Source organism: Sciurus carolinensis, chromosome 17 (genome assembly GCF_902686445.1).
Source record: "Sciurus carolinensis chromosome 17, mSciCar1.2, whole genome shotgun sequence".
NCBI classification, from domain to species: domain Eukaryota; kingdom Metazoa; phylum Chordata; class Mammalia; order Rodentia; family Sciuridae; genus Sciurus; species Sciurus carolinensis.
In genome coordinates, this window is record NC_062229.1 from 16268703 (window position 1) to 16282456 (window position 13754).

Consider the following 13754-nt stretch of genomic DNA (forward strand, 5'->3'; position numbering starts at 1 on the left):
CATTTTGTACAACCAGGGAAATGAAAAGTTGTACTCCATATGTGTACAATGAATCAAAATGCATTCTGCTGTCATGTATAACTAAATAGAACAAACAATAAAACATTAGAACCAATACCAAAAGCAAAAAAAAAATACTTATGAGGAAAAACAGATGTGAAAGCAAATGGCAAAAGGCATATAAGAAAATGGGTTGCAACAGATTATGTAGAGAAACTTCCTAAATTTAACAAGTGACAGAAGGGATGGATCTGAGATATGACTGATGGACTTGACCAGGTGAAATCCATGAACTTCCACTTAGCCCATCACCATGTGGAAAAGAACTCAACAGCAACCAGCAAAATTAGGGCAGAGTCTCCATTTTTTCCTTTGGGAAGAATCACATCAAAAGATAAAAGCACTCAGTGCCCACAAAATACTTTCACAAAGAATGTGGAAATGTAAAGAGAAAGGAAAGTGCTAACAGAATATGCTCTACCTCTTCAGTAACAAAAGCACTTGGTTTTCCTTTTGCTTATCAGATACAGCTGTTTTTTTTTCCCCATGTGAATATGAAGCATGAAAGGAGGCCTTGTGAAATTTATTTCTCAGGAACTGTTTCTAGGCAGTATTAGCAAGTGATCCATTGTCAGGACCTGTAATGAGTACAGGACCAGGCTCAGACATATTCCATGGTAAAAATTAAAGAAAAAATATTCTCGCTTCACAGCACTGACCTCCACACCTTAATAATCAATTGTCCTACCCCAAAATTGTAAAATCCCTTAGATATACTCAATTTTATGGGAAATACCTTATGCCATTTCTTCAGTCTCATGCAAATAGAATTCTATTCCCATCACATAATGGTCAATAAGGATTTGTGCATTCAAATGTCTAAAAGACACCTCTCTTTATAAAATGTTGAATAAGTTGCAAATGAGTTAGTGAAGTAAGTACACTTAGTGTTCTCTCAGCTCTGGGCTGGGCTGGTTTGGCTCTCGGGTAACCTAGGTCAATTTTGTCAGCTTCTATCCTGCTGAACCTTTCCTGCAGTATCTGCTGGGATCTCAGACTCACCTGGATGGGGTTTCTGAGAAGGAGGTCTCTGCATGGCAACCTGGACTCCTCCTGGTTGGTTGATGATGGAGACTGAAGCTCCGTCGCAGACAAGACGGCAGGAGGGAGTGAAGCACTAGACCCCTAATACACCTAGGGCTCCAGAATGTCCTGTCCAGACTACGACTTTGCTGAGGGACAGCAGCAGAGGATCTATTTATAGCTCCATCTCTCTACTCATTAGGTACATCTCCTCTTATTACTGCAAACCCTGAGCACCTGATGTCCCTGTGGGTCACTGGTCAGAGCCAAAAGGATAATTGTCCTGCTTGTTCTCTGTTCCCAAGGGAGTGTTAGAAATCAGGGGACTCCAGTCATTATTGCTCCTTCTCCATTAAGCCTCCTGATTCCCAGAAATCTAACAGCCTTAGCACTTTTGTCCAATCCTTAGTTACAATTTCCCTCAAAGTCCAATTTACCTGACTTTGCAAGATGACTTGGAACCTCCGAGCTCTTGCTTGTGAGGCAACACAGCTCTCGATGAATTCAGAGTATTTCATTTCCCTTCAGAGAATTTCTTATCATCAAGAGAGAGAATTGTGTTTACTTATTAAAAAACCACGAGGTTTCTACAACTCATCTTCATGTCTGTAAAGCACAGAGGAGGTTCACGCTTGGAATACAATGTAGGCATTGTCATTTACTCTTTTTTTAAAAAAAATTAAAATGCCACATTTGTTTTTTTACATTTTTATTTGTTCTAATTAGTTGTTCATGATATTTATACATTTTGAGAAATCATACATAAATGGCATGTAATTTCTCATTGTACATATTGTAGGGTCACATTGGTCATGCAGTCATATTACAAAACATTTGGTAGTTTTAAGAGGTACATTTACATGTTTTAAGGCACCATGAACTGAAGTTAGAATCTACTGGACTCTCATTTTATTTTACAGGTGTTCATTATAACTCATTACTATTAGGGACTCATGTTACCTTTGTGGAAATGTGCCTCAAAATGCTAATACATCTGCCCTGAATTGAACTTTGTTGGGAATTTCATCAAGACGTTCCCAGTTCTGTTCCAGCTTGGTGGGCTCCACCAGGGGTGACTGTGCCTTCAGGAGACACTTGCAAATATCTGGAGAAATTTGGATTATAATAGCTGGGTAGTTGGTACTGAACCTAGCAGGATGAACCCAGGGATGATTCTCAACATCCTATAAGAGACAGGATACCATATCACAAGGTATTATCTAGCACAAACGTCAACAGGGAAAAGTTCGAGGACACCAGATCAGAACTTCTCCAGCTTCAATGTGAATATGAATTGCTTGGGAGTCTTGTTCAAAGGCAGACTGTGATTTCTGATTTGGCAGGTATAGGGCCACTCAGTGCATTTGTTAATAGCATTCAATATTGTTGATGACCATCCTGGTCTGTGCATGATGGCATGGAACTTCGAGGGTATGATGTGGAATAAGAGTCAGGTTCAGGTATTATGAGAACTTCTCCACCATGAACACCTCCATCACCTCTGTTCTGATTTTAGGTGGTCAGATTGAACTCGGAAGCTAAACTTCTGCCTAATCAAGTTGACACTTGCTGCCTCTACACTTCCCTCATGAAAGGGAATCAAACTTATTGACCTTGGCTCCTAATATATAAACTTGGTAGATTCCCTCTTCTCCATGGAGTTTCTGTGTGAACTAAGTCATAGGCTCACAGGAAACTACCTGCCCAGTGGAGATGCTCCACAGACACAGCCATGTGACCATCACCTTGCTCCTCATTGGCTCAGGTCAAGTGACATCACAAGGGTATCCTGGCAGAGGAAGTGAGTCCAGCACTGACCTGCTCCTGGGAGACAGTGAATGGTGATGGAGGGGACGTGGCCCCAGGATGCAGGCAGGCAGCTAAGAGCCTGAGCCCACCACCCATCCTATTCTGCTTGGACTCATAGACGCCATCTCTGACCCACCTATGGTGGGTCTAAGAAGGCACAGTAAATATTTTCAAACTCTTTTAAGCTGCTTTACTGTGCTACTCTTGAGAAATCTATAGAGCTGATGTTTCTTGGTGCATCAAATTATTTCTCCTTTGCTTCTAATCATTCCTGGTACAAATCCATAGATCATGATTCATGCCACTGGAAATATAAAATGTTTGCCTCTGATTCTGCCCTTGGAGACTTTGTTTCATATTTTATGACGAGTTATCACTCCATTTTCTACAGGAGGACATACAACCCTACCCCCTACTGGGGTTCTTGCCCTGTCTTGCCTGATATGAATGCATTTCCTTCTGTGTGACTTTAGACATGGACAAGAGGGTGGCTAACTTTGGGTGTCTACTTGAGTAGATTAAGGAATTCCATGAAAATTTGTAAATTTCATTTCTCTTTCTCTGGGAGAATGTTTCCAGAGAAGATTGTCATTGAGTCAATGGACAGAAGGCTAAAGCTTCTCTCCAGGAGAGCACCACCATCCAAATGTCTGGGAGTCTGGAATGAACAGGAGAAGAGAACAAGGGGAAGCTCTCTGCTGCCTCTTCCTGCTGCAGCAGGTGTGTTCTCTCTGCTGCAGTTGCTGGGCATCCGACTCCAGTATCTTAAGCCTTGGCCTCGTCCACTGGTACCAGCAGCCTCTGGGGTCTTGGTGTCTCTCATCTTGGACTGACTGGTGCACCATTGACCTCCCTGGCACTGAGGCCTCTGGCTTCTTGGACTGAGGCACAAACTTGGCTTCTCTGGCTCTGCAGGCTGCACACAGCCATTGTGGAAATACTCAGCCCTTGTTATCATGTGAGTCAATCTCATATATGATCTCATATGTAATATACATATTATATATTATTAGCTTTAATCACAGTAGAACACCAGAATTATCCTCCAATCTGACTAACATTTTATCCATTCACTAACTTCTCTCATCCAGACCCTCATAATCCCCGTTCATGAGATCAGCTTTATTAAGTTCTCCCTGCAAGTGAAATCATGCTGATTAGTTTTTCTAGGTTCACTGAAGAGGTGTGAAGTGCATCTCACTGTAGTTTTGTTTTCTTTTTTTGGGGGGGGAGGTGGCACTATTATTCTTATTTATTTTCTGTTTTTAGAATGAGATGTAGATCACACATGTCAAAATCCACCCTTTCAAAGGGAATGTTTCAGTTTATTCAGAGTAGTGCAACTATCACAAGTATTGACCTCCAAAATATTTTCATCAAGTTCCAAAGAAACCCAATGACTGAACTCATTCCTTCCTACCCTAGAGCCCTTGGCACACACTAACGTACTTTTTCTGAACATTTCATAAATGGAACCATATGCTGTGTAGTCTTTCAAAATTGGCTTCTTTACATTTAGCATATTTTTTAAGGTTCATCAGTTTTGCAGAATGAATGAGTACCTTGTTACCATTCATGGTTGAATAATATTCTATTACATGAATATACCACATTTTCTTACTGCATTCATCAGTTGATGGACTTGGGCTGTTTCCATTTATTACTTAATATGAACAGTGCTTATATGAACATGCATGCTTAAGTTTTTGTGCAGACCCATGCTTTCTGCTCTCTTGGGTACATAACTAGGTGGGGAATTGCTGAGAAATAAAGTAACTCCATATTTTACTTTTTTTGGTATCAGAGATTCAACCCAGGGGCAATTAACCACTGAGCTACATCCCCAGCCCTTTTTTTTTATTTTCATTTTAAGACAAGGTCTCACTGAATGGCTTAGGACCTCACTAAGTCGCTGAGGTTGGCCTCACACTTGTGATCCTTCTGCCTGAGCCTCCCAAGCTGCTGGGATTACAGGTGTGTGCCTCTGCACTCAGCCATATTTAACTTTTTAAAATTTTCTGTTTATTTTTACAGACTGAATTTTGATTCACTGTATACAAATAGGGTACATCTTTTCATTTCTGTGGTTGTGCACGAGGTAGAGTCACACCATTCATGTAATCATACGTGCACATAGGGTATGATATCTGTCTCATTCCACCATTTTTCAGATGCCCCTCCTCCCTCTCATTTTCCTCTACATAAGCTAAAGTTCCCCCATTTCACTGTGGTTTTTATTAACATCGAGTTCACTTTTTGGTCTCCCTATGTAAAGTTTTATTGGGAGACAGTCACACCTACTCCTTTGTGTGTTGTCTGTGATGGTTTCCACATTATGGCAGAGCTGAGTCACTGTGCGAGACCATCTGGCCTGTGAAGCTTGAGACATTTACTCTCTTCCCCTCCACAGAGGTTCAATGGCCCCTCCCTTCAAGCAAGTGGGTCAGGTGAGAACAGTATTAGTGAATGTGTGTGTATGTGCATGAGCTTTCTTAGGTAAGAGCTTCTTAGTGGATAGGAGATAAAACAGGGGAAGGAATCCAAGTAGCAGGTATCCAAGACCTCACCCTTGCAGCCTGTGACTATGTTACCTCACCTTTAGCACACAACTGTGAATGCTGTCTTTAAAATTTATAACAAATGTCAAATAATGAAGTAGCAGATTATTATTCTTGCCATCTGTTCAGTTTCCTTTGTTTATTGTGATAGTGAGATATTGCTACGTGACAAGCAACTCTAAATGCCAATGATTTAGTGTAATGCCTTTATTCAAATAGGGTCATATGGAAAAATTATTCTGAACTTGCTTTAGTGAAACAGCATGCATGTATGTGCAGGAGTGCTTCTGGCCTGATATCACAACACTGGGCAAGAATCCAGACTCTCTTGCAAGTTATGCTGAGGTTATGATGATTGAAGTGATTCTTGAGCAAAAAGGACATATACAATGGATGACAGTGATATTGTCATTCACTACCCCTCTAGTGGTTATCCAAAATTCAGAGAGGGGAGGATATTTCAATGAAAACAACATAAGGATTCATTTTCTAGGCAGCACTAGAAACTTTCAAAAAAAAGGAAAGATAAGTTAACAATGAACCCTAAGTCTGCCAACCAATCTTCAGTGAGCAAACCCCCTTACACATGGAGAGTACTCTTCCACACTTCAGTAATAATATCTGAACTATGAAAAGACATTTTGCATAGCAATACAAGGTGCAATGTACAAGTCTGTCATCATATTTGAGGTCCCATCTGACTCTGAAGCCAAATAATTCAACCTATTATTTCTAATTTACTTTCTGTCGCAGCATTTATTGGAGTTGTAGATGAGAGAACTTGAACTTGTTTTTGCCTGTGATAATGGCAGATCTGTGGACACCGAGTTGTAGAAGGAAAATAATCCTGATAAAGAGAAGAAATGCTTCTGCTCAATCAAAAAACAAACTAGTTTGTTAAAACCCATATCCTAGGGAGGAGCAGACAAGGACAGTGAGGTGTAAAGAAAGGATGAACCCTGAGGGGAATCTCTGATCCTGGCCTCTCCTCCAGCATAAAAGGATGTGAAGGACCTACATTGTGAAGCAGGAGTTTTTCCATCTGAAGAGCACAGCACAGGGCAAGGTTTTAGTACAAACAAACCCAAACTAACTCGTATGGTCTATGTCCTTAAAGGAAACTATTCTTCAGAAAGTCATGTTGTCCCATGGAATAAAAGGTAATTTCCAATATTTCCAATCCATGATGGAAACCAAGTTTGAGGGATTGTGCCGCTGGTAAAGGGGATGCTGAGTGGATGCCAGAGAAGCAAGAATCCAGGGTGATTTAACAAATGTTCAGATAAGTAAAAATCAAAAAATGGAAACTACAAAAGTAAATATGATCCAGTTCTAGTTGCACAATCTGGTCAAAATATTGTATTTCCTTGCTCTGAGGCTTAAAGCCTGGCCATAAGCAGCAGTTTTTAGGGGTCACTATAATGGAGACATTTTTATTTTCTCAAGGAGTGCTTTCAGAGTGCTCTTGATATCCTTATTCCTGAGACTGTAGATGAAGGGGTTCAGCATGGGGGTGACCACAGTGTACATCACTGAGGCTGTTGCAGTTGAACGCAAGTTTTGGGTCACAGCAGAACTGAGGTACACGCCCAAGAGTGTGCAATAAAATAAGAAGACCAAAGAGAAGTGAGAAGCACAGGTGGAGAAGGCTTTGTATTTGCCCCGAGCTGCTGAGATTGCACGGATGGAGGACACTATCTTGGAGTAGGAGTAAAGGATACCAGCAAGGGGGCCACCAGCCAGCAGAACAGCTGAAATATATACTACCAGGTAATTAAGGAAAGTGTCAGAGCAGGCAGAGGGGACCACTTGATTAGGTTCACAGAAGAAGTGGGGAAATTCCAAGTCTGTGCAGAAGGACAGGCACAACACCAGTAAGCTGTGCAAAAAAGAATTGAGGTCACTCATGAACCAGGATGCAGCACCAGCAATCCACAGAGCCTGTGGTTCATGATGGCCATGTAGTGCAGTGGGTGACAGATGGCAACATATCGGTCATAGGCCATCGCAGCCAGAAGGAAGTTGTCCAAAGCTACAAATAATGCAAAAAAATGCATCTGGGTGATGCAGCCTGCATAGGTAATGGCCTTGCTCTGTGTCTGGATGTTCACCAGCATCTTTGGGATGGTGGTGGAGGTGAAGCAGATGTCCACAAAGGACAGGTTGGAGAGGAAGAAGTACATGGGTGTGTGCAGGTGGGAGTCTGAGATGGTGGCCAGGATGATGAGCAGGTTCCCAAGCACAGTGACCAGGTACATGGAGAGGAAAAGCCCAAAGATGAGGAGTTGCAGTTCTGGGTCCTCTGAAATTCCCAGAAGAAGAAATTCTGCAATTTGTGTGTCATTTCGTGGTTCCATGTTCTTTGATTGACACCAGGAAAGAGAAAAATAACAGCACTAATTTTTCTATCTGGTTCCCTTTAAGTCATCCCCTGCTATGTCCAGTAAGAAATTCCTGTCCCTCTGTACCTTGTCCTTTCTGTATTACATGCTCCACAATTTTAAGAAACTATTCCTTCATGAACATGTGGGATATAAATTGGGTCCAATTATGTTCCTGGCTCTGTCTTGGCAGTGAGCCTTTGAAGTAAAAGTACCTACAATCTATTCACACAGAAAAACATATGTATGTAAGGAAATGAATGAAAACCAGAAACTGGAAGAGGATTTTGAGAATTTTCACCATAAGGGAATGATAGATATTTAAGCAGACACAATTTAACTTTATACAAACTATCCATGAATTAAAACATCACACCGCATCCCATATGTACACAGAGATTTTAAAACAGTTAAAAGATCAAAAGACTTGGTGAATTCCACCTTTATGTATCCCTATAAATAAGCAATTAAAAAAATGGTAAATAGATGGACGCAAGGCCAGTGGAGTAAAGCAGAGTGAAAGGGGAGAGAGAAGGTACTAGAAACTGAAATGGAAAAATGTATATTCCATGCTTGTGTGAGTATCTGAAAATGTACCTCACCATTAGGTATAGCTGTATTTTATTTAAAAACAAAAAAAGTCTTCATAAAAGAATTGATTCTTTAACATATCAGATGGTAATAACTGTTATAAAGAAAACATGGGCCGGTAAGAGAGGAGTAGATGGAAGGAGGTGCTATTTTTTATGGGCACAGGTAAGACAGGCTAACAAGATGACATTTGAGTGGAGATCTCAAGGAGGAAATGAGAATCAGTGAGATCGTCTGCAGAGTGTGTGCCTGGCTGGAGGAGTGAGCAGTGCAATGTCCCTGCAGGTGATGCTGTTTCAAAACCCAGCCCTGGTGGCCACCAGAGCCAACAGGAGGAGACAGAGGAGGGACCTAGTCTGAGAATGGGGAGAAAGGAGGTGGCCTCCCTGACACTGCTGAGAGGTTGTGATCCTCAAGGTGCAGAGGGTCCTCTGTCCACACGTTGTTCCTTGTCATCTGTTTTCACCAGCTTTACTTGAGGGTAGTCATATCTGAAGAACTGCATGTACATAATATGCACAATCTGGTGAGTTCAGACACATGTGGACCTGGTGCCCCTCACCCAATCAATGCTATACACACATCCCTCACTTCCCAGAGTGGGCTTTGCAGTTTTGTTTGCATGTTGTTTTCTGTGGTAAGAACAATGAACATGAGCTCTGTCCTCATAGCAGAACTTCAAGTGCACAGTGTCCTTTGTTACTGCCTGGACCTGTGTTGCACAGCAGGTGTCTGGAAATGCATGATCCTATGTAACCCTGACTTCATATTCACCAAAGTCAGCTCATGCATCCCATCCTGCTCTCCTTGATACCACGCTGCTCCAGGCGTTCATCAGATTGACAACATATACCGGAATCATGCAGTATTTTGAATTAAATAACATTCTCTGGCTCCCTCCTGATATCTCTCTGTTATTTAGGAGTCAGATGCCTGTGTTATAAAAGGCACAGTGTGGCCAGACAACAAATGTACAAGAAAAGAAAATAGAGGCTTAGGTCCTTGATGAACACAGATGTAAAAATCCCCAACAAATACTAGCAAAATGAGCTCACCATGTTAAAGGATTATTCCCAATAAGGATTATATGAGCTCAGGGACCCTGGCTCTGAGGACCGCTCACTCTCCATGAATGTCTTTAGAATTTCACACCGTCCTGGCCCTCTGTCCTCCTTCACAAGATGCACTCCTGTGGAGGTTCTGCCACAGATGCACTTGCTCCCTGGCACTCTTCCTCTGCCATCACAGTGTAAGGTGCACACAGCAGAGATCTTACCTGCTTCGTTCACGTGTGGATTCACACAACCATAAAACAATTTAGAATGCAAAGGAAAAAGTTTAAAATTGATGGTTTTTACAATGAAAAGAATGACAGGTGGATAAATGAATTCAAAGCAATTGCATTAAATGCAAAGGGGTGAAAGTTTAAATAAATTCTCAATGCAATGTTTTAAAGTAGCCATGCTATTATCCCAAAATGAGTCAACATTGCATTGCAAACATATAGAAATAAAATAACAAAAATAAATGCTACCATACAATGAATCAAAATAAATAAATTATTATCAAAAAAAGCTTCCTTAGGAGCAGTGGAAGGAATAGTATCCAAGGTTATAATCCCATCCTATATAAACCCAAATGCATTCAAATGTGCTTATGACACCAGACACGAAGGCAAGAATAATGAAATTAAGTCACATATGATTAAAATATCCTCACACCTGGCTTTACCTCACCTATAATAATATTCATACCCAATGTACAGCAAGGGAAACCCCATGAATATAATGAAGCTTTTGGGTGTAAAATGTAAGCTGAGAAATATGTAGGCAAGATTTAGTTGAATGCAAAATACACGTTCCACTGGGCGACAGAAGATGATTTCTGCTCACCACATAACTGACCACAGGACCTATGCATCACAGAGACTAACAGGCACTTCTCTTCATAGCACAGCACATGAATTGAGCTCAGTCCAGTGAACAAACACAGAGGTCTCTGAGCTCTGGGCTGAGCTGGCTTGGTTCTCAGTGTTCTCTGGTCAATTTTGTCAGGTTCCATCCTTGCTGAACCTGTCCTGCAGCACCTGTCAGTGCTTCAGACTCACCTGGATGGGTGTCTGGAGAGGATTCTGTGTGGAAGTCTGGCTTCCTCCCTGGGTGGCTGATGATGGAGACTGAAGCTCTGTCCCCAGACAAGGCAGAAGGAGGGAGTGAAGTCCTGGTGCCCTAAACAGACTTTGGACTCCAAAAGAAACTACCCTGTTCTCTCCAGTCCCTCTCTGAGGGACAGCATCAGAAGATCTTTTTATAGCTCCCTACCTCTTCTCATTAGGTACAGTTCTTCTTGTTAACTCCAACGCCTGAGTCCCTGATGTCCCTGTGGGCCACTGGTCTGAGCAGAAAGAAAATTTCCTGCTTGTTCTCTGTTCCCAAGACACCAGTTTAGCAACAGGGTGAATCTGGTCTTCATTACTCTTTGCCCATTAATTTCCCTTCCATCCAGAAGTCTAACCTCCTTTGCACTTTTGCCCAATTCTTACTTATAATTCTATTTAAGGTCTGAGTTACCTGAATTTGTTAGATTCCTCAGAACTCCAAATCACTGCCTTGTACAGTGGCACAGACCCTGACTTGTTTAGAAAATTGCTATTCCCTGTTTAACAAAGGGGAGAACTGTGTTCATGTTTTTAAATAAAAACCATGACAAGTTACTACATCTTTCGGTTTCCTATTGGTTTTTACAAAACATGTAGGTGTTTCATACTTGGAATACAAAATTTGTCATTTATTCCTTCATTTACGAAACTTTTGGTAATTATGAGAGGTATTCTAGATTTTTTATGCACCTTGGGTTGAATTTAGAATCTTTTGAGTATAAAATCATTGAATTTCTTCATATCCATTGTAAGAATTTAATACTGTTAGGGACCCACTTTACATTTGCAGAAACGAGGCTCTGATAAGTTAAGTGATGTGCTCAAAGTCACAACTTCAGGAAGAATGAGATTTTCTCAAAATGCTCTTGGTTCTGCTCTGGGTCAGTGGTTCTTCCCCAGGTTGATGATGCCTCCAGGAGACACGGGTGATGTCTGGAGAATTTTTTGAGTTGTAAACTGGGAGTTGGTGCTGTGCCTAGTGGGCCGAGGCAGGGATGCTGCTCGGCATTCCACAACACACAGGAGGATGCACCACAGAGTTACCTGACCCAATGGTCAACAGGGGGCAGTTTGAGAAACACTTTTCTAGACCAAAACTTTTCAAATGTTGATGTGAATATGAATCACTTGGGGATTTGTTTGAATGCAGATTTTGACTGGGGAGGTCGGGGTGGCCCAGAGATTGTGCATATGAAACTAATTCCCGGTTGATCCTGAGCCTGCCAGTCTTGATTGGTGGGCCACTTTTTATAAATTGACGATAAAGTTGTATTCACTTAGAGCACAAATCATAATGTTTTGACATATATATGTGATATATAATCCTGTATATTCACACGAACATATCCCTTTGTGGATATCATATATATGTATGTGGATGACTAAATATAGCTCATTAACTTACACATTACTTCACGTAGTGTTTTGTGATGAGCACAGTGAAATTCCACTCTGGGTACTTTTCAAGATATTGATAACTGTGATCACCATGCTGTGCAGCAGATCTCATGAGCTCACTCCACCTATCTGATGGAAATATGGTATTCTTTGACCGACATTTTCCCAACATTCCCTCCCCAAAACAACCTCATCTCTGGTAACTACCATTTGAATCTTTATTTCCGTGAAATTAAAATGTTTAATTTGTGCATTTGAGTAGAATATTTGCGTCTGCCTAATTTCCCTTAGCATTATGACCTCTAATTACTTCCGTTTTTTGGCTTAGGACAGGACTTCATCTATTTTTATGGGTGAGTCTTGTTCCATTGTGTATATGTGCTGTACTTTCTTTATCCATTCATCTGTTAGTGAGTACGTAGGTGGAATCCATGTCTCGGCTGTTTTGAATAAGGCTGCAGGAAATAAAGAAGTGCAGAATGTCTTTGGGATACTTCATTTGTTGTATGAATACGGCTATGGTTTAGATATGGGTGTTTCCTAGAAGACAATGTGTCAAAAAGCATAAGAAAGTTCAGTGGTGGAAATATTGGGTTTTGAGAGCTGTAACCTAATCAGTGCATTAATCCACTGAAAGGGATTTACTGGGTGGTAACTGGAGGCAGGTAGGGTGTGGCTGGAAGCATTAGGCCTTTGGCATCCTGCCTTTGGGGTTCATATTTTGCCCATGGTGAGGAAGCTCTCTCTGCTTCCTGATTGTTGTGTCCCTCAGTTGTTTTCCTGCTCTAAACCCTTCTGTCATGATGTTCTGCCTCATCTCAGGCCCAGAGCAATGGAGTCGGCCATCTGTATACTGAGACCTCTGAAACTGTGAGCCCAAATCAACTTTCCCTCCCCTATGTTGTTCATGTCAGGTCTTCAGGTCACAGCAGTGAGCAAGCTGCTTAAAACAAACAACAGTGGTGGCATTGCTGAACCACGTGGTACTTCCATTATTGAGCACCAAGCGTGTGCTCCAGCATCAGAGTGAAGTATGCATCCCGAGGCCTTCTCCCCTGTGAATGCCTCCCCCTCCTCGGTTCTGATTTTAGGTGCTCAGATGTGGACTCAGTAGCTCAGCTTCTGCCTAAACATGTTGACACTTGCCTCTTGAATGCTTCCCTGATGACAGGAATATTCCCAGGTCCCAGGCAGGCAGCTCAGGGCCTGAGTCCACCACCCTTCACTGTGCTGGACTCATGGACACTGACTCTGACCTGCTCATGTGGGCTGCAGGAGGCACAGTAAGAATTGTTAGACTCTTTTATGCCGCTTTTCTGTTAAGGTCTTAGCAGATCAATGCAGCTGATGGTTTTTGATGCATTAAATGATTTCTCCCATTCTTCTCATCCTCCTGTGGCAAATCCAAAGCATAAAACTTATAAACATTCGATGTTTAAGGAAGAGTGAAATGCCTCCCGTGTTTTACATTTATGGGTGATTGTCACTCTTCAGCTGTCTACAGGGAGACTGTACAAACCCACCCACCACCTGGGTCTGGACAGTGCCTCCCATGGTAGGAGCATGCATACATTTTGTGTGCTTTTTGAGCTAGACAAAGGGTGATCAATGTGGGGGATCAAACTTAATTACCTGGAGGGAATCCTAGAGACTCTGTAAACTGTTACTTCTGAGTGTGTCTGGGAGGCAGTTTCCAGAGAAGAGCTGTGTGGGGGTCAGGGAGTGGGTGAAGTCGACCCTCCCTGAATGTGTGTGTTGGGGGCTTCTCCAGTTGCT

General features: G+C 41.8%; 1 pseudogene; it reads right to left on the bottom strand.

Annotated features, from left to right (window-relative positions):
* Nucleotides 1-6866: 6866 nt before the first annotated feature.
* Nucleotides 6867-7807, bottom strand: LOC124968096 (olfactory receptor 7A17-like; annotated as a pseudogene).
* Between the last annotated feature and the right edge of the window lie 5947 nt (nucleotides 7808-13754).